We start from the raw sequence: 22,571 nt of genomic DNA, 5'->3' as shown, positions 1-22,571 counted from the left end.
AAGGTCGGACTCGATTATCCGAAATTTTATTAGCCGGAATCTCAGAACCTTTCACGAACTAATTTCATTTTTGTCATATGACTCACATTTTAAGTTTAGTAAAGCGGGCAATGTATGCAGTTTGCGAGGATGCGAAAATGAACGGGAATAGAAGGTGTGACTTTTAGGCTTAGTTTTCTAATTCTAAGCCTAAAAGTCACACCTTCTATTCCCGTTCATTTTCGCATCCTCGCAAACTGCATACATTGCCCGCTTTACTAAAATTTAGAACCGATTATCCGGTTTTTTTTTTTTGGTGTTCGTTTTTAATTTTTATTCAAAAATTTTGCCTTTACCATCTTTTCAGGCAGATTTTTTGCCATTTAAGTCACTACCGGCATGTTTGGGACATGTTCAAATTAAGTGAAAATAATCATTATCCAATTCAATTCATTTTTTTGCTCCTCAAGATTTTACCCCTCTTCGCCTCAGAAATATAGACCGTTCCGATAATTATAAATACACTTACGATAAATAACGTACAGTATTCAACCAAACGTTGGCTGAGTCCTGTTGTTTACATCCAAAAGAAACAGATGATGTCATTTTTTCTAATATTTAGTGCGAAATTTTGAAAATGCGTGGCCTTTCTCCCGAGTAAAGAAAGCGAATTGTGCACAAATGGGGCACCGTGAGTGGTCTTTCTATAAGAAAATTAGCCACAGAAGAAGGTATAAGTGTCGGAGCAGTTCAAACCGCATTGCGGAAGTATTGTGAAGAGTGCACATTTACTGATGCCCCAAGACGTGGTAGAAAACCCGGGCCTGTTGATCCCACAATGGACAAAAAGGTTAAGGAATACTACAAGCGGCATCCTTCAGTATCAGTACGAGATGTGGCGAGAAAGCTTGGAACCTCGGCGAGTAACGTTATGCGTGCCAAGGGAAGAATGGGTCTGCAGACCCGTCGGAAGCAGGAGCAGCCAAAACGAAATCCAAAACAAGCTGAATCTGTGAAACCGAGAGCTCGGAAGCTTTATGACAAACTTCTGACCAAAAAAATGGGGCGTGTTATCATGGATGACGAAACCTACATAAAACTGGACTATAAGACTCTGCCAGGACCGCAATTTAATACACCACCGAAGGGAAAAGATGTCTCTGGACCAGTGAAAGCCATTTACACCGAAAAATTCGGCAAGAAGGTAATGGTTTGGCAGGCCATTTGTGAATGTGGGAAAATATCTCGTCCATTCATTACGAATGACACAATGAATGGTAAAATTTAGGTGAAAGAGTGTTTGCAGAAAAGGTTGTTACCCATGGTTGAGCAGCATAACAATCCTCCAATCTTTTGGCCCGATCTTGCTTCCTGCCATTACTCTTAGGATGCACTAGGGTGGTATAAAATAAATAATGTCACATGTGTCCCAAAGGAGATTAATCCTCCAAACTGCCCTGAAATTCGCCCTATTGAAACTTCTTGGGCTTTGACCAAGGCAAAACTGAGGAAATATGTCAAACCAGCGGACAATGTTGAAAAATTTAAAAAAGATTTGCTTAGAGTGATAAAAATGGTCGGAGAACACACTGTGCAAAAGCTTATGAGTAGTGTTAAGAGAAAAGTTAAAGAGAACTCGCGTATCCTACGAAAAATAATCCCAACTTGAATTGAAACTGGGAAGAAAACACTTATTATCTATATTTCAGAATAAAATGACCCGAAAAATTCTGTATTTTTTGTTTTATTCAAGAAAGAAGATGTATTTATAATTTTCGGAACAGTCTTTAATTTCTGGTTATGCATTTACATCATACAAGTGAAATAAAAAAAGGAAATATTTATTTTGTGTTCGTTAATTGCAAATTTCAATATTCTTTTTTGATTCGATTATCCGGAATGATTTTTTTTGGGTTGGATAATCGAGTACGACCTTTATCAGTATTTTGTTTTCTGTTTTATGTCTTTTGAAAGCTGCTTTCAGTTTTCGAACTTCTGTTATTTTTTAAATTTTCGGGCTTCACATTTGTTATTTCTGACTCCTTTTTTTAAATTTTTAGAAATTGCTTCTCGATTCTAGTGATGTTTAGATATCTGGTACCTGTTATTTTAATTTTATACATTACGTGTTTTTGCTACTTTCTGTTTGCTGGATTCTGATATTCGGTTTCCAAAATCTGACTGCTAATTACTAATTTGCAAATTTTATTTTCTGTGTTATCTGACCCTTCTCCATGCCTTGAAATTTTCATTTCAATTTTTGAATACTGGTTTTTTTTAAGGTTTAGGCTTTGATTTGTAATTTTTGTTTTCCGTCTTCTGATATTTCGATTTTTTTTTGGATTCTAGATTTTTACTTTTAATTCCAGAAATTTGTGATGCCTGATTTTTCTTTCTGATTCCCGATTTTTGAAATTTGTTTTTCAATTCTTGTTTTTAAATTTTTGATTTTTGTTTTCTGATTTTACATTTCTTTTTCCTATTGTTTGTTTGCTGATTTTTATGGATTAATTTCTGGTTTGTTATGTCTAATTCTTCATATCTGTTATTTATTTGTAGCTGGCTGCTATTTGATGTTTGTTATCTAGTACAGGTCGGACTCGATTATCCGGAACTTCAAAAAACTTTTCGTTCCGGATAATCGAGTTTTCCGGATAATCGAATCACACAAAAAATACTGAAATTTTGCGATTAACGAACATAAAATAAATATTTCTTTTTTTATTTACTTGTATGATGCAGAAGCGTAACCAGAAATTATTTCTGAGGCAAAAAGGGGTAAAATCTTGAGAAGCAAAAAAAATAAATTGGACATTGATTATTTTCACTTAATTCGAACATGTACCAAACATGCCGGAAGGGGCTTAAATGGTAACAAATATGCCAGAAGGGATGGTAAAGACAAAATTTCGCAATAAAAATTGAAAACGGACACAAAAAAAAATAAAGTTCCGGATAATCGAGTCTAAAATTCCGGATAATCGAGTTTCCGGATAATCGAGTCTCCGGATAATCGAGTCTCCGGATAATCGAGTCCGACCTGTATCTGGCTTCTGGTATTTGATTTCTAGTTTCACATTTGATATCTGATTCATGGTTTCTGGTTTCTGATATAAAATTTTCAATTTCGTGATTTTGTTGCTCGTTCTTCGGTTCTTGATTCGCGTTTCATTATGTTTGCAAAACCCTTTTTTTATATTCAATGTTTTGTTTCTTTGTTTTGTTAGAAATACTCCAAGAATATTGTTTTGTGCTGCTTTTTTATTAAATGTGACTATGTTGTTTTATTTCTCTCTCATCTTTTGAGCCTGGTAGGATTAGAATTTTTAATTTTATAGTTATTGTTAGACACCCAAAAAAACAGAGAGGATTTGGTTACTTTTGAGCAACATTTAATTATTTTTTGTGTCTTTTGAAAGCCAATTGTTACAAGAGCGAAGTGATAATTGTGGGTGTGGTTGGAATGGCCACGCAAAATATATGAGAGTATGTATGTTTACTCTACTGGAGAAGAGTGTAACAAATTTGTTACTAAAAGTAACAAATTTGTTAATAAAAGAAGGATTCTTCGTTCTTGCTTTTAAAGTAACTAGCAAAAATTTTGCGTGTACGAAAAAATGATTTAGTACTGAATTGAAAATTCGAATCTTCCATAGCAAAAACCACCTCAACATTTATTGATTATATTTCGTTACATTATTGCACTATATGTATTTCAAAGATTTGAGCTAAACACACATTTTTTCAAAGAGAACGTTTAATATATAACTTAATGGGGTTCTTTTATTCCTCAGATGAAATTCAATTTAAATTACATACAATATACGATACAAGATAAAATTCAGACCGCTTTTTCTATTCTATTTTACCAATTCAAATTGCACTCAGTATTTTTATATACAAATGCAAATTTTACTTCAAGCACAAGGGAATAATTTTGAAGATTAGTCCTTCAGGATGAACAAAAGCGGGATTATTCTAAAGTTTGTCATCCGTAGCCGTTTCACAATTTGCTGAAAGCAAAACATTAAATAACCCCATAAGAGACATTTTTTTCAACGGCTTTTCGTCGGCCAGCAATGCGAATTATCGCTCGTTTCTGTTGAAGGACTACGTCCCTTCCTGCCGTGCATGCTGCGAGTTATATTTTCCAATTTTCCCAGAAGTTACCTCGTTACTCGTATAATGAAAATCAAACCAGCGAAAAAATGCAAACAAGATTATCTTGGCTGTGCTACGAAATTCTTCTGCCGGGAAAGCAGAATCAATTTCCCAGTGATTTCATGTCGAAAATTTCCCACTGGCGCTATAATCATATTATGCTTCATTATTTTTGTTGTTGTTGTTGGGTCCTTTCCATATGTCGTGATCAAATTTTTCCGTATTCTCCTGCTGGCTGGGATTCTCGGAATCATCATCGACTGCGAGGTGAAAAGGCTTTTCGTCGACAACGTTAACTCAATTATACCGCCTGAAAGATAGCGCATAATCGGAACTCAATGCTAACACATAGGTTTATTCTCAGGCAAGAAGGGAGAGCAACAGTAAAATTAGGTGCAATTTTGATAGGTAAGCTATCGATTCAATGTACATTCACAATCAATATTGACGGGCTACAAATCTGACAACAACAGATCGAGTCGACTGCAACTGAATTACACCCACATGATTTTTCATTGTACAGTGAAATTTACGGAGCAATCGCAGCCTTGACATTAGCGAATCAAAATATAACTTCATATGTTCTGCAGAAAGGAAATGTGAAAATATGTTGCTGATGTAACAAGGTGTTTTTCTTTAGAGGTAAGCGAGAATACCGAGAAGCAGAGAGAGAGAGAGAGAACACCTACATTGTGGAGTAGACATGAGGGCATACCTGTGCCGGAGACTTCAAGACAATGGCAGAAATTGTTGTTTTTGAAAGCTGTAATTAAGCTCGACGAAAGAATAACACGGTTCAGTTAAGAAGAGTTGAATTAAATTTTTGTTTGCTCTAAATATACTCTTGTGTACATTCGAGCATAAATGTTTGTTCACAAATTCATCGCAGTATTTGCGATCTTGTGTGTTACGCTGAGTGGTATTATTTTCAACGCAGCATGGAGGAACGTATATTTGTAAGAGGCTTTTAGCAATAAGCCCTGGATTAGGTATACTTAACTTATCGTTTCTGAAATACCAAAATGTGTACTTTGCCTTAGAGATTCCAAGACAAAACATATAAGACATCGTGTAGCTGCATGAATTTCTTCTATACAGGATTGACTCAGAGTGGATTTACAATTTGAAACCAAAAATCACAGAATTCAACAAGTTGAAAATAACTTTTCCTTGAAAATTTGTTATCATTCTTATGGATTCTTTTGTGATAATCTAACAACTGTTCGACGAGGATCTACGAGAACGGTTTTGTGCATGAAATTTCTATGCCGTTCGAAACAAAACACCTACAAACAGCTGTGCAAATCAACTATCTACATCGTGCAATTAAAAAAAGAGGTACACCCATTTTAAGCCTTCTTCATTTGCCTCCCCTTTTCACTGCATACATTCAATTTTTGTACCAGAGCGAATGAAAATGACAGCTGCTAGTTAGCAGCGCACTACATGCTACTGCACAGGTTAAACACCTGTTTCTTTCTACAGGTATTTCTCCCTACAGAACCCAAAGGCGTTACACAGTTCCTGCGCCGAGTTCAAGCGCACGGAAATTCCCTCCGGCGTGACAGTGAACACGTGTTTCGTAACTTTGGCCTGTTCGTAGCCGCATAATTTCACATCTCTGGAGCGAAAGCTTAGCTTTGCCTTACCACTGCATAATTTGTGTACACGTTCTTCTCTGCCGGAGCGGAATCTGGTTCGTGCTTTTTTTTATCCCGGTGCGAAATCGCTGTGAGGGCGGTTCACTAGGAATGTACAGAAATGGAATCGTGAAAAAATGTGTTTACACTGCATGCACGCAGCGTAAAGTTTTTTCCTGACGGGGTGGCGAATCGAGTGTTGCAAATAATGTTGCTCATGGGCCATTTTGTTACAGTTTGATTTTTTTCCCCGGTATGGTAGAGAAACTTTACAAACGGCAAATGTTGCTGGGGTTTAAAACTGAATCGGAACTGCGTACGTGCTACGAGTGATCAAACTAGTTCAAAATTATATTCTAGTGGTTCTAAGCTAGTGTATCTATTTGTCGAATATTTAGCTCGACTGGTGAATCGAACTTGATGATGAGCTGCCAAACCAGTAATCACTTGGCAAAGCATGCAGCTTCGAAAACTGCTTGTTCGATAAAATATTCATTCGTCAGAGTCGTGCCACCGATACGTAACACGATTGCGAAACAGATGCCGATCCACGTAAGCAGGAAGTTACGCTTTCCTTTCCGGTGATTGAAGCCTATGCGGATCGTGTGCCAAACTTGTCTGAGGAGCAAATGATTTGAATGCCAATCGGGAGTGGCATATTTGGGTAAAAGGTACTCTATTTGGCACCAGCAGTAATTGCTTTTGGTTGAGAACGGGGAATACGCTTAAGCTTTTTGGAATGCGAGGCACGTTGCAAAAAATAGGAAATATCTGTATTTTTGCATATGATTAAAAAACATCTGATTGGGTTTTCTAGTTGGTATATTCAAACGAAGCTTCAATATGGAAACCTTAGAGCATAATACTTGCAAGTTTGATCAGAAACAGATACGAAAGAACAGGCGTTCACATAAAAAGTCAACTGATGGGGGCGCAGGGTTGCCCATGGATGTGTAGGCCCAATAATAGTATAAATTAATGAAGAATTGATCGAATGTATCATATAACATTTAGTAAATTGTTCTAAAATTTATTTCAATTTTTTTATTAAATGAAAACCCCAATAAACCACCTGTTTATTTCCAACGAACGCGATATCCATTGTTCTCATTCAACACTGGAATACCCTACTACCAAAGCGCAGGGCTACGGTTCACGCATCAAAAAATGCTTTCGCAATTCATTTTCCCAGTGAGTTGTGATAGACAAACGAATAATTAAAATTTCCAGGTAATGAGTGAGAAGCTGCATCAATTCGATAAAGTGATTAAAATTACGGGAAGGTTACGCATTTCAAAAGTAATTAATAAATTTACGTCGTTACGTGCCTCAGCCAGTGGTACCGTAATGCTTACTCAAAATATGTCTCTGTGAAAAATATTTATTTGCTTACAATGAAAGATGTAGGTTTTCTTTGTTTAATTATGACCCTTGCTTCAGGCTAGTTCATGATTTATGATTTTGCAGCGCTCTTCTGCCTATGAACGAATAATTTAGATAGATATATAACGCGACCTATTTTATGTTACTGTTAATCTTTTCGAATTGGTCTACAGCAACATTCCACTATATCTGAAAAGTTTTTTTATTCGTCGCAAGCTTGGAAAAGGGGTCTGTTTACAAAAATCTCATCGGAGCTATATCTGAAGACCTTTTTCCAGAGCTGCCATTATGTAACAGTTTTAGAGGTAATAAATTCAGCTGTTATCTGTGACTGATAAACCGGCTTTCCTTACAAAGTAAAAGTCTAATTTATATTTGGAGAAATGTTATCCATGCTACTCTAAACTGTTCCAGTCAGTATTTCGCTTTAAGGTGGTGAACAAGCCTCGTAAAAGAAGAATTTTCAGCCAAACAAAAAGCCTCCGAAATACTTTAAAGAACAAGTTATTTTTAGACTACCAATAATACCAGTTAGCTGGGATGTCTATGTCTTATCAGCAGGAAGTCATGTCTCGGAATGGAGCATCTAGACCAGAAGATGTAGCGGTTTGGGATGAGAAAAGTGTAGTAATTATTTCGAAGATATCTGTGCCGAACAAGCAGGCAATAAGTAGCATTGATATTGAACTTTATCGAAGAAAAATCATATAACTTCTACGAGAAAACGACAAAGATATACTATATCCGGTATGTTTCATTATGTCCATGGCTCATATATTCTATTGCGTATTTACATGTTCAAGGAGATTTCCCATACTCTGTTGTACTCTTTATACTATGTTTTTTTTTTAGACATTGCAATTCGTATTTCTTTTTGATTCAAGAGCCAGTTCGCGAAGACCGCAACCAGATCTTGTTTTGAGGTTCTCCGATTGGACTGAATATTCCAGGGTTTGTTTATCTTTATAATAGAACAATGTTTTGCATAATGTAAGATTTTTTGAAAAGGGGTAAGTGGGGTGAAAAAGTACGTCAGAACTTGATGTCCGAAAACTGCTAAAAACGTAAAATCGTTATAACTTTGTGTAAACCGAATCGATTTTCATGAATATTGGCATATTTATTCTACTCTATAAAGCGAACAAAATAAGGGTTATTGGAAGTTGCTATCGAGAATACATGATTGCATTTTTCTAAAAAAGAAGGTAATTTTCACAGCAGTTTTTCTCTTGCCAACAGATCTAGGACTTAAACAAAATAATACGTTTTGTAGTGCAATTCAAGAGCTTTCATTTGATTTATTCTGTGACATTTGAATCCAAAGACTTCTCATAACACGATTCTTATTCACAAGTCCTAATCCCATATACAAGGGATTCCTGAGGATTCTTTTTCCAGGATACCATAAAGAAGACGCCCACGATTCCGATGTGAGGAATCCTAGGGAATCCATGCGAATCGTATGTGTTCGACCGGATATATATGAATAAATTCTACCCGGGACGTCAACCGCACGAACACACAGGTTTCGCATAGATTCCTTAGGATTCCTCACATTGGAATCGTGGGCGTCCGTGTAAACGAATCCTGATAAAAGAATCCTCAGAAATGCCTTGTCTATGGGACTAAGATTCTTGAATGAGAATCGTGTAATGAGAATTCTTTGGATACGAAAACTCTCACTTTAACCGTTTTGAGCACGATGAGGTAACCGGGACTCAAAAATTTGAATTCTTGTATCTTTTGCAATTTCCATCCGATTTTGATAGTTTTAACGCCGAAAGATTAAGAAAATGATTTACTTTCAAACGAGGGTGAATGAAATCAGGGTCTGTAGTTTTTTCAGACGATTTTTTACATGTATTCAGACGAATTTTTATGTTCTTCTCTTTTTCTCTCTGTACCTAAGAAGCGTTTTTGAACCCGTTTTGGCTGAATTTCGATCAGGTTTTGAAACATCATTTCCATTGTTAGCTTTTTACAACCAGAATTAAGAATTGTTTTTGTTATTTCAAGCCTTTCGAAGTGTTTTCAAGGTCGTTTTCTAGATATTTCTAGGCATCATTTTGATTTCGGAAGTACCCATATTAAGTGGTATTCGGCATTAATTTGTTTTACAAAAACCGGAAGTCGCCATCTTCAAAATAAAATTGATGTTAGGAGACAGTCTCTGGATGTCATCCAGGCTTCGAAAATATCAATTTTGGATGGGATTCGACCTTGTTTTACTCAATTGTTTTTATGACCACTAGAAGCCCCAGTGAAATCGAACCCGAAAGGTACACTTTGAGGGCATAGCAAATCATAAAAATAACCTGTGAAAGTAATTGAACTTTGGACCAATAGTTATTAGATTCTTTCCAAATAATAATGTAATTCCTCAGTTTCGGGAAAACCGGATTTCTGCGAATGTAAAACTGACTCTAATTTGAAAGTAGATAAATCACTGAATCTTCTGATGCTAACTATCGACATCGGATGGAAATTGAAAAAGATACAAGAATTTAAATTTTTGGGCACGACTACCCCATCGTGCTCAAAACGGTTAAAATAAGAGTTTTCATATCCGAAGAATTCTCATTACACGATTCTCATTAAAGACTTCTAGTCCCATAGGCAGGGCTGCCTGGAGGATACCTTCTCGCAGACGCCCACGATTCCAATGTTAGGAATCCTAGGGATTCTAGGCAAAACCTACCGGTGCTACGAACAGATATACGAGTGTATTCTAACCGAGACGTCAGTCAGGTTAAATAGTCTGTCCATGCTAATGTCAGTTGTTGAAATTTGTAATTCTGTTCGCCTATTCAGAGAAGTTCAATTCGCATTCTTAGAAGTTGAACCAATTTCGGCTTGATGCTAGATGGACGCAAGGTTCATGGTCAGGCGCAGTGTTGAGTTTACGCCGTTGATAAATAGGTATATGTTTGATTTTTAGTTTTTCTAAATCATATCATTTCAGATTCGGATCAGAGAAAGCCAAATAAAAATATTGATGAAATCTAGTTTGGCTGAAATGGATTTTTAATGAAAATTTTTCACTCGTTAATCATCAGTTACACGAGAGTTTGGTCAATATTACTTCCAAACAAAGGTTTTGTATACTTCCAGAACAGAATTAACAAGTTACAGGATGAAATTGGCAAGTAGAACACTTTGAGGAAAAGATAATCAAGTTGAGGTCTGTATTTCCTCAATCAGGAGCACAATTTGATTTAAAAATGGAAGTTACCATTCTATCTTTTGCATTGTGTTTAATATTCGTTATGATGTTGGTTACATTCTTTAACTTCATCTGGCAAAGAGATAGACACATTACGATACGTATTTCTAAGTGTTATATTATACAGTTAGGTGTTTTTACGTGGGGAAAACGTACCTCATAAAAATCCACGTAAAAACTCGTTAATTTGAAATTCCGCGTAAAAAGCGCCGTAATTCAAAAATGCGCGTAAAATCAAACTGTGTAATTCTAAAATCCAAGTTAGAAAACCGCAATTCGTAATCCAAAAATCTGCGTTAAAAAATACGCGTTCATTCAAAAAAAATTTCTGTCCGTATCGCAAAAACGATACATCTCACGATTCTGTCCAAAAAAAACCTAAGGATTCCTACATTTAGATTCCATATGCGATTCACACAGATTCTGTCCGTATCGCAGAAATGATTCCGCGCACGATTCATTTGGACTCTTGAGGAATCAATTAGAAGGTTTTCCAAATGCGATTCGTACAGATTCTGACGGTATCGCAGGACCGATTCCTCTCACGATTCCGTCACCGAGTTATAGGTATCCTGGGAATTCTTACTCAGGATTCTCAGCGTGTTAGTTATGGTAGGCAAAAGATGCCATTTAATACTTTTAGTTTAGTGCATTTAGTTTAAATTTTTGGGACACGACTCATTTTTGAGAAGCTATTGAAAAATGCTATTTTGGGAAGGTATTGAAGATTTCAAATATTTCTAGAGCCATAAAGGTTGGTTTGATCGGTATGACGTCTTCGGCAAAGTTGTAGATAACAATTTATTTTTTTCCGAAAAAATACATTCTAAAAAAATACTTTTTCTGTCAGGAAAAGTTAAAATAAAAATAAAAATTATTTATCTAAAAAAGCTCATTTTTGAAAAATCAATTTTTTTTATAAAAACTACAAAAGATTACCTTGACAATGAAACCGGTCTGATTATGGAGAAATCAAGAAAAAAATCACAGGAGGGTTGTGTGCAAAGCCACGACCGCAAGGATGAAGTAGAAAACTTCTACAAGAAAGAAAACCCGGCTGCTTGCGTGTCAGTCATTTTTTAATTTGCTGTTTTGTTCAATATCGGATAAGATACCGATCACATCTTGGCGTTATCACTGACAGTGAGTATAAAGTATTCCTTGTGATAAAATAAACAGTGGAAGCTGATTCAACACTCAAAACTAGACGGCTCATGTGTTGTCAACATTAGTCAACTTTTCATTGAATGCATTTAGTAGTGCCCGCTATCGCACAGAGGCTGCATTTCACTAAAGTGCCTCACTGCATCAGCTGCTATCGATGCTAAACCCGCAGCAACTGCTACGCTATCCGTAGCCATGCCAATGTTTTGGCCGCTCTACACTGCTACTGGTATCCGCTGTCCCTGCATCAGCTGGCCCAGCTGCTATCGATGCTGAGATCCGCTGCAACTAGTGCACTATCCATTGCTATGCCACAGCTGTGGCCGCTATCCGCCTGGTATCCACTGCTGTTGTCGCTGTCTAGAACTATTATAAGCGGCTTCGACTGAAACAGGCTCTTATATAGGGATGAAAAAGCTATCGATAGTAGTAGGAAATCATCGATAACTATCGATAGCCATTTCAGTCGATAATTCCCATCCTCACTCTTATACAGACAAATAGCAAATTTTAAATGGCAAGGTCTATGATTCTGTCGACCGTGCTTGGGAAGCGATCATATTAACGACTAATCAGATCAGTCAAATATTGTGCTCATGACTGAAGGAAAAGATAATTCAGTACGTTCCGAGACACGGAGATGAAGCCAAGTATATATCTGTTCCAAATTTCTTGAAAGTGTAAATTGATTTAAGAGAAAATATTAACTCTTCAATTAGGTCTTTATTTCATCCTGAAAAGGATAATTTGTTGTTTAATTCAATGTTTGATAAGATGCCGATCAAATCTTTGCGTTATCACTGGCAGTGCGAATAAAGTATTTCATGGGGGAAATAAACACTGAAAAGTTTTCCAGAACGTTCTTTTCATTGGATGCATTTGCTTGTGTGCATGCTACCGCTCGGAGACAGCATTTCACTCAAATGCCACACTGCATCAGCTGGCCCTGCTTATATAGATGCTGAGACCAACGTCAACCGCTGCGCTATCCCCGTTGCCACAGTAGTGAACGCTTCCGTTGCCATTAGTATCCGCTGCCCTGCATCACCTGGTCCTGCTATCGATGCTGAGACGCGCTCCGCTATCCGTTGCCATACTACAGCTGTGGCCGTTATCCACTGCACTGCTACTGCTGCTGTATCCACTGCTGCTGCTTAGGGAGGATTGCTCCTGTTGCATTCTAGAATTATAATGAGCAGCTTCGAGTGAAACAGGCTCTTATATAGGCCAAATTGCACATTTCAAATGGCAAGGTCTATGATTCTGTCTATCGTGCATGGGAAGCAATTATATAACGACCAATCAAAGGCCGAATTTTTCGTTTTAACAAGGCTTGACTATTTTCAATAGTACAATAGTTTGAATAATAAAATTACTATTATCTGCATTTGGGAAGAATCTTAGAAGATTTTCCAATTTATTGCTGCAAGAACGAAGGAAATCCATCGAATACTAACCGATTTATTAGCATTTGAAATTGAACATATATTTAACTTTTTTCGGTTTTAGATTTTCATTTTACATCCCTATGTAGCCGAACTTCCTGAGAGAAGAATTCTACTTCAAAAAAGTAAGTAAGTTTCAACCAAATCAAAAATGACAATTTAAAAAATTATTAAAACTGAGACATTTTTCGTTAAACTGCTCCAGAGCTTTTTACCCATTTCTGTGAATTATGGTGTCCCTGGCCAAGTGCATAAAGTCTTTAGAAAAGTTTTCTCATAACCAAGCGTAAGAGCAACGAATCGGTGAGAGGACGCACTTTTGAGCTCACAGATTGGACACATGACGACGAAAAGACGAACACGAGGTTTCCAAACTTTTAGTAACACGAGCTTACGTGGCGACTATCGAAATTACAATAATGGCTGCCCAAGTTTTCAGATTTTTCTTCTATACAGTTAACCCACATACATTCAATACAATTTTGGAGCGTTGAGATCTACGATTCCTATACCACTGTTGCCAGCATACCAGAACAATGATTCGTAATAGGGTTTATTGGCAGCTTACCTAACTTAAGATGTATTAGACAGTTTAGATATAAATTCAATGCAAAACTCATGCAGTTACTTAGATATTAAATAAACATGAATGTATCCAAAACATCAATCGGTAATAGACCCAGGGATTATTCATTGACATTCCCAAGCGCGGCTCAGGAAATACTACTGACGGCAATAACGCGAGAAGGGTTTTCAAGGATCCAAAGCTGACTGCCAAGATAACTGGACGTAAGGTACAGCTCATTGAAAGGTTTGCAGTTATTTTGAGTATTTTGACATGTGGCCAATCTGTTAATGTACCTCCATTCAAAGAGTACTGCCATGAGACGGCCAAATAGTATGTGAAACATTACGGATGGTATTACATGCCGTCCTCAGTGTACCGAATTTTAATTCACGGTGCAGACATAATTGATGCGACCATTTCACCGATTGGATGCCTCTCAGAAGAACCTCAGGAGTGCAGGAAAAAAGATTTGAAGAGATGTCGGGAAAACCGATCGAGGAAATGTTCCCGGTATGTAGTTACATATTCAATATGTAACATTGAACATTTGTTTTCGAATTTCTATTTGCAGTGTGGTCTGTAATTACGACGTATTTGTGCGGCTGCTGAGTATCGTGAGGAATCAAAGACAACGGCGTCACCCGCCGGGAGTGGGTTAAGTTCGTCATACAGCACTAAAGGGGGTGCTCCTAGCTAATATGCCGTAGAGGTTCTTAATAAACATTGTCTCAATTAAAATTGACTCAGAAAAAAATATCTTGTATTTTCGTTTTTTTTCAACATACTTTTAAAGTGTACTCGGATTAATTGCGCACCCTGTATTAATAGAACTGATGTCTTGAAGGAAAACATGCTCGTATAGGCAATAGATAGTATAACTTGTATTTTCACATTTACACATTTTAAAACAGTGTGTCTTGAACTGTCCTACAGATCAGACGTGTTTTCGGTTGCATGTGGACCGGTCTTTGACTGCCTATAGCTTCAAAGTTTTTGGTTGGGTAGTGCGTCTTTCAAAGACTACCTGAAAGATATTTCACATCAGTCTTTATCAAGACTACCTACTTTTGAATTTAACATTTGTTTTAACTTTTTCTGTATCTGTATTTTCTGTATTCTGTATGAAATGACAGGGCGAAAAAAGAAACCGCGCATCACTACGAGGAGAAAGAGACAGTATTCTCTCTCGGACAATTCGAGTGTCTGCAGCGAAAACCCTTTTGATATTTTGCAAAAAGCCGGTGAAATGGAAGTTATTAGTAATGATACTTACAAAATGTCAATTATTTCAAAAAGGAGAAAGCTCCACCTATTGTGGTAACTATTTCTTCTGAATTTAATATTTTCAAAAAGGAACTATCAACGTTGTTTCTGACGTTAAAGTTGCCTATCAAATTGGCCGTAGAGGCGAATGCCGCTTATTAGCCGACTCAATAAAGGGTCGTGATCGTCTTGTTCAGTATTTAACTGACAAGATGTACAAATTTTTTACATATATGAGCCAGATCGCGCCAAATGACCTATGGTCGAATCAAAAATGATTTGAATGAAACTTTGCACACGTATTTGGCTTAGCAAACTGAGCATTTTTCACAGATGGAGAAATTTTTTACACTCATGAGTTACATTCTAAAAGGGCGTATGCCTTTTGGCATAGGCTTTATTCGAAGCATTGTAGCCCAGAAACCGTTGGTTGTATAGAAAAACTGTCTGAGAACGCGTTGTAGGGAATTAAAAATACACTATAAAAAAATTATACACTGTACAAAAAAAATTTAAAATAAACATTAAATTTCAATTTAAAAAAAAAAGTTGATTTTTTTCTTTATTTTTTTTAAAGAAACTTGACGTTAATGCGCAACTTTTTGAAAAAAGTCCAGGATAGAGAAATGAAAACTAATTTTTTTATGGTAGATTAATTTTTTTATAAAAATTCTAATTTAAACCTTTTCCAAAATATTTGTATTCTGATGATTTTAATAGATGCAGAAAGCCATTTTGAATCAAAAAGCTCGTGGTAGTAAACATTCTAAAGGCATCGGTTTTCGAGTTATTTTAAATTTAAGCTAGAAAAATCATTAATATTTCGGAAAATACACGTTTTTCTTAATTTGTCCATGGTTCTCCAGCAAAAACCATACGTTCATTGAAATGCTTGATTTTTTAAAGTTGCGTATTAACGTCAAGTTTCTTTGAAAAAAAAAATAAAAAAAATTCAACTTTTTTTTTTAAATTGAAATTTAGTGTTTATTTTTTATTATTTTTGGTCAAAAAATTTTTTTTTGTACAGTGGATATTTTTTTTATGATGTATTTTCGATTCGCTACAACTCATTCTCAGACAGTTTTTGTATACAACCAACGATTTCTGGGCTACAATGCTTCGAATAAAACCTATGCCAAAAGGCATACACCCTTTTAGAATGTAACTCATGGGTGTAAAAAATCTCTCCACCTGTGAAAAATGCTCAGTTTGTTAAGCCAAATACGTGTGCAAAGTTTCATTCAAATAAAAAATGGTCGATTAAATTTTCGCGTATTTCCGGGCGATTTGAAATGATTTTGCTCATATGACACTAAGAGCGCCAAGCCGTTCAAGGTTGTCTTGAAAGGTCTCACCAACGATCAAACCGTTGATGAAATCATTATTACTTTGACAGAATTACTTGGCATAGCCTCTACCCAAGTAATTCTAATGAAACAAAAATCACGAGGTGAAAACAGTCAGAGAACTATTTAATTCATTTTAACCGCAGTGAGGTTAACAACTTGAATTTTTATCAATGCCCAGTCCGTTTGGCAATTGTTAAGGCAAGGCAATGTTAACAAAATTCAATTTCCCAATTAAAACAAACTTCAAAACAAAATTCTCCAAGCTGTAGCGCTGTACCGCTCATTTTTTCTACTCCTTTGCATACCTGTTAACGTATGCACAGGTAACAGGTAGTTCGAACATTATTTCACCTAATGTAGGTAATTTTCGATCTTATGAACGCCATGTTGCAGGCAAATTCCATGTTTGAAGCCATTCAAATTGGAACAAATTTTACACTTAAAATTGTTTCTAATTTAAAATTTAACAATGATTTCAAATAAAACAATCAAAATTTTAAATTGCAATGCTCACCCATTGAAGGCCAATGAGAATGAGCTGTTTAATTTTTTAACAGTAAATAATGTGCAAACTTTGATTTACAAACAAATTTTTAGACCAGCAATGCTGTACCGATCTCGTCAAGTTGCAGTTCAACAAGGAAAAAACGCTTCAAAGGATTCAGAATAAAATTCTGAAAATGATTTTGAAGCGTCCACCTTGGTTTGGTACACTCGAATTACATAGACTTACTGGTGTTGAACCATTAGAAGCTATGTCAAATAAAATTATTGAGAATTTTCGACAAAAATCGTTGCAATCCTCAATAGCTACGATAAGCTCTCTTTGTAGCCAATAAGTTAGCTATTAAGTTAGTTGTAAGTTTACTTCCTCTTTTTTGACAAGTAGGTTAAAATCCCTATGAATGATAAGTCCTAATTGCGAAAGCAAACAAATCTTAACAATTGAAATTACAAATTTCTAACAGTGTTGAGAAGTCACCATTTGTGATTGAACACACATACTCATTATTTATTAATATTAATCATAAATAGCTTAAGTACTAACAAATCCCCCCTTAAAAAAGTAAAAAAAAATTAGAAAAAAACAAATTTTTATCGTAACAATACTTCCTATAGTATTACCAACACTCAACTAAATAATTACCTGATTATGCTAGTCATATGATAAAAGTTATAGCATAACTTCGCTATCTTTCTAAGCCATTGAACTCGGCTGTGCTAATTGGTTCATTGTAACGACACAATCGAGACAGTGGTGTAAAGATCAAATCAAGATCCATATCAAACAATTACATCTTATCCTTTCTTTCCTCTTTCAGAATGACGAAGTTCAAATGGAATCCGTATATGCAGTTATACTAATTTCATTTGCCCACCCCATTAACAGTGATATTTACTTACTCGATCCTTTTCCCAGGAATGCTATCGTGTTGCAGCCACAGTACCGCAGTCTTCTCGGTACGACTGCGGATAGATGACACAGAAAGCTCTGCTTTCGCTGTCGTTGTGGTGTTTTAGTGCGGCTCTTATGCGTCTTTCGTTTAGAAATCCGAAAATGTGCTCATAAAATCTCGAAAGACACGGTCCACTGCATTACCGCGCGTAATCCTTGTTGATGGTCTGGGTCACGGTCGCTGGCAGAAAGACGAAGAGGACAACAACGAACCATACACAAGCGGCTTCGGTCGATTGCAATGAATCCACTCCCCTCGAGAGGCTAGAACCGAAACGTAACAACACATACAGCCCACTTACGGATTATGGTTTGCTGGGGACAAATAAGTAACCGCGAAAAGTGTACTGACTCGAACGGAAGTAACCGTTTTATGTGGATTGTTCCTTTATTTTCCGTTCGTTTGTAGCTTATGAACTATTGTTTGTAAACGGCCCGGTTCCATTAACTTTCACAGGTCGGTGCACGAATTCAGCTGAGAGTATTCTTTTTTTCAAGTATTCAGTTTCACTTCGTAATTATACTTTTGCTTTTCTTTTTGATTCCATACTCCCACTCTTATTGCCACTTCACTCACACTGAAGACAATAATGCGGTGCCTCTTGACAAGCTTTTAGTTTCAACACTTAGCATCGACGAGGCGTGAATTCCATTGCTCACACGGAGTATAGTCCCTTTTAATAAATGCCGTTCGGTGGTAAAGTCACGAGAAGATACGTTCCGGGCGTTTCTGTATGCACTATAATCATGCCAAGTTATGGCTGTCATGCAGATATTTGCCTGAAACTATTATAAAGCGGCATACTTCATTTCACATCAGGACGATTTTTATCACTTCATAACTCTAACAACGAACGCTTGTGTATTTAAATATCTCTCTCTTTCTTCATGAGTCGAATTTATATGAAAGCAAATATTCAGTGCTAGTGTATAGAAATTATGCCATCCGTCTGCATTATTAGAGACTGTATATAATAACACCTTCTAGATATTCGCTGACATATTCAAATTTATTTTGATTTATGCCACACTCGATTTTCGCTACTGTAAAGTTACAATTTCATTAAATAAGATCAGGCATTTTGTAGCCTTAGGCGTAAAAGCAGAAAACGTAACCGTTGAATTCAACTTCCGTCTCACCACTCGAAGAACAGCTCTTTAAGCAAGTCGAAACAAGCGACTCTGATAGCTGTCAATGCCGAAATACCAGAGCATCAAACAACGTCCGGTTTCCCGGCTAACTTTCCCCAGAAATTTTGTTTACAGTTCCATACCGAGAGCACACTTTCCACACTTCTAGCGCCAAAGCATTCATCCACAGAGGCAAAGTCTAGCTTTCCACCGAACACAACCTTAGTCACTTCGAGGGCGCGGTTAAAAAGCTCCACCATCCACGGTGATGTCTGGAGCCAGACTGAGCCTAGGACAATGGTCCGTCACGGAAGAATGCCGCGAGAACCTGCCAGCTTCAGCCGATAAAAGTGACAGCATGTTGTATCGGCCAGCATCGCCATCATCGTCATCAGGAGCCCAACAGATGTGATGAAACAGCATCCCGTTCTCTTTTTCTCACCGATGCTATATAACTCTCAATCTCCAGCGAGTGGGTATAGGAGAACCCATGTGGGAGAGTGGTTGTCTACGGATGAACACTGTGTTTATTGTTTTTGTTCGCAATCACGAAGCGAGTGAACTGTGTTCGGTTAGGGCAGTTGGATTTCCACACCCCTCGAGACTTCTGCTACAGACATCGGGATAACGCCCATTCAACAAGAAACATTGAAAGGATTGCTTTCGAGTAGAGTTAATCATTAGAATATTGTCAACGGCTGTAGTTTTCGCCATAATAAGCTGTTCTGATTCTAGGCCTTGTTGTGCTCCAAATTGCTTAGAGTCGAACACATTTTTTCAACAGTTTATTATGAATACATTTGAGTTCTGTATTTCACCGATATTGACTCGTTCTAGAAAGAAGACTCAAAAGACGGCAAGGGAATGGAAATGCTATAATAATAATAACATCTCTTAGAAGCTCGACGAAATTTTGTAATCTCCACGAGAATGGTACAAAATTAAATACAGCTTATGTGACACATAAAGTTTTGTTTGAACCAGATCTTTAAAATGCTGGGTTTATATTCAATATGACAGCTCTTCATATTCTCTTTCCTTACAAAAAGATGCTGTTATGAAAATTAGATTTCTTCACGTGGGAATTCGAAGCAGCGAAATGTAGTTACAGTTCAAAATTCTCTCCATTTCAAACCTTCGTTTTGGTGTTATCAAAGACAATAAAGATCCTGATTAACATAAATTTATCTGCTGAATTATCATTAGGCTCTAATTCATAAACTAAATCGTCTTCGAGACAAAACAGATTATAAGCCGATTCCGGGTGCTTGTTTCATCCTAATTTACGTGTTATTCACGTTTAGCTGAAATGAGAAAAGCCCACGAAAACTCACGGAATCTACCAAACCTTCAGACATTTTCGCAGCGAGATGACCTTATTCCACTGAAAAGGAAAAAAAGCGAAAAAGAAGAAAATGCAAACCAACCCACGAGGGGCATTGATTCAATAAAAAGGGTCAAATTATCCTTGCTCCCGTTTTCGAAGGTTGGTAACCGAGCTCTGAAGTTTTTTCATTTATCCGCGGAGCGGTGCGGTGATTTGCATGCTGAACAGACGTTTTCCTTTCTGCTCCTGGCAGTATGCCCCATCGGTTTCGGACTGGTTACTGAGTGCCTGTCATTAAGGCTAGCGTTTAAATTTTCAAGTGTGCATTATTTATCCGGCAATCGATGCGACGGCAGAGCAGCGGTCCCGCGAAGAAGCAGACAGAAGGGAGGGCCGAACGTTATCTGCATAAACGGTCGTTAAATTTATGGCGCCAAAGTTCCAGTGCGGTATCTTTCTTTTCGGGATTGAATTTATGGCGATCTAACGAAGGTGTTTTTTTTTTGTTGCATCGCGCCAGACAAGTGGGAAGGTACGTGTAGTTTTCACTGGCGGCGGAAAATATTGGCTTCGCGTTCGCGATTGTGATCTCGGTGGACTTGGCAAAAATCGCTGGAACAGTTGCGGCGGTAAAACCGCATAGATTGCTTAATGGATTGCAAAGCAAGTGTTTAAAAAAAACATGCTTTTTCGCGCCTGGGAATAGCCGGTTTTCTTCTACACAACAACTTGATCCAATTTGTAATGTTTTGAAATATCCTCGTTAAAAAGTTAAATAATCAATTTTTTATTGATAAAAAATGATTCGATGCAATTTTGTAAACCATATGTTGGAGTTGTTATGGTTTTTTTGGTTTCAAAACAGTGATGTGTAATGCTTGTGATTTTTTACTATTATCATAGCCAGACGCAACGCTCTAGGTAGTCTTAAAATAGTATTAAAAAATTCAATGGGTTAAAAAACAACTAAAAAATAATAAAAATAATAACGAAACATACAATCAATTACTGATAAATCAAATGTTAAATCAAAAAATCCAAACTAGATTAGCTATATAGAGATACGGCATGGTGATTAAACTAAATTAAAATCTACACACACGACAGGGATTGTGTCCAGCTGAGACAAGGTACACTTATCATACACAGCATGAGACACTGAACTAAAAACATTTCACCTTCCAAATTGTTCGCACTGTTCTGACGACTATTTCGAAAACTTTGGAACATGCACATAATGATGTAATTTCTCGGTAATTAGCTATGTTGTACTTGTCCCCTTTTTGTGTATCGGTGTGAGCAATGAATTTTTCCAACTAGTAGGAAACAATCCTTGCTGCAGAGAAAGATTAAACATCTTTATAAGAGGCGACACCAGTTCGTTCGAGCAGTTTTTCAACAATGATGGCGGGATCCCGTCTGGCCCAGGACAAGTGGAATGTTTCAGCCTTCGAATTGCACTCAAAACGTGCGCTTCTGTCACTTGAAAAACTCCACAATCGAAACTCTCCTGCGTAGTGTCGCGTATTGCAGCGTCAATCTGATCTGACATAGCAACTGAAGACGAAAAAGCGGCTTTAAAATGCTCAGCAAATAATTCGCATTTAGAAGAAGCTGTACTAGCAGACAAATCACCGAGCAACATGGAAGCTGGTAATCCATTTTCCTTTCGTTTAGAACGAACAAAAGAACAGAACTTTTTTGGATGTCGACGTAAACTTTTTTGAGTTCACTCAATGTAACGAGAGTACAGGAATTGATTGTAAAAATTGTATGTGTCGCTTGCTAATTTAAACCGTTGCTTTGCTAGAAACGTGCGATTCGTTTGATCAGCTCTTTTATCAGTGACAGTTTTAATTGATTATAAAATAATGACAAAAAATAATATTCAATCTTTCAAAAAGAGTTGTTTCTTTCGCTTGAATATTGAAATTGTTTTCGCATAGTTTCAACGTTATCTGGATATAAAATCTAACAAAACTAGAAAACGTTGTTAGATATACAATAACGAAAATCTCAAGTGATATTGGTTACACTGCAAGCGTTTTGTTTATCTTTTGATGGCGCGTTGTGACCCGTTTCGAATAAATATAGAAATCGTTCATATAATTTAAATAATAATTTGATCAAGTAATTTTAAGTTGGGAGTTGAATGCTACGACTATTGTACTAAGGAAAAGCATTTTACAGGTACGTAGTGTTGTTACTAGATGGTGTAATGTCTTATGAAAAGACCAAGTGATAGTGATTGTCATTCTTGAACTCATGTTATTAAAAACATCTCTAAAACCAGAAAAAACGAGCTTGTTTCCGAAATGCGGTTGTATTCCAATGAAAAACTACTTCACATGTTTTCACTACACATGTTCACACTACTACACGTTTTCAATTACGCTTGTAGTACACTTATATGACTACTTTCGTTGTTACTTATTTTCTAACATGTTTTGTGTGTTACTTGGGAACGGTCTCCCAATCTCAC

The 22,571-nt window shown here is 36.8% G+C and overlaps 1 protein-coding gene across 11 annotated transcripts in view; it reads right to left on the bottom strand.

The window, feature by feature from the left end:
* Positions 1–19,037, bottom strand: part of LOC129731661 (uncharacterized) — a 176,726-nt gene extending 157,689 nt beyond the window's left edge. For 4 of the 11 annotated variants that reach the window (XM_055691836.1, XM_055691825.1, XM_055691826.1 and 1 more), the window contains exon 1: positions 17,580–19,032. The gene's annotated coding sequence lies outside the window, so the exon portion shown is untranslated. Of the gene's footprint in view, positions 1–17,579 lie in introns of all 11 variants that reach the window. The other 7 variants (XM_055691828.1, XM_055691829.1, XM_055691831.1 and 4 more) reach the window with 7 other exon arrangements.
* Between the last annotated feature and the right edge of the window lie 3,534 nt (positions 19,038–22,571).

This window comes from Wyeomyia smithii, chromosome 3 (assembly GCF_029784165.1).
Source record: "Wyeomyia smithii strain HCP4-BCI-WySm-NY-G18 chromosome 3, ASM2978416v1, whole genome shotgun sequence".
NCBI classification, from domain to species: Eukaryota; Metazoa; Arthropoda; class Insecta; order Diptera; family Culicidae; genus Wyeomyia; species Wyeomyia smithii.
The sequence above is the reverse complement of the archived record's forward strand: the minus strand, read 5'-3'. Positions and strand labels throughout refer to the sequence as shown.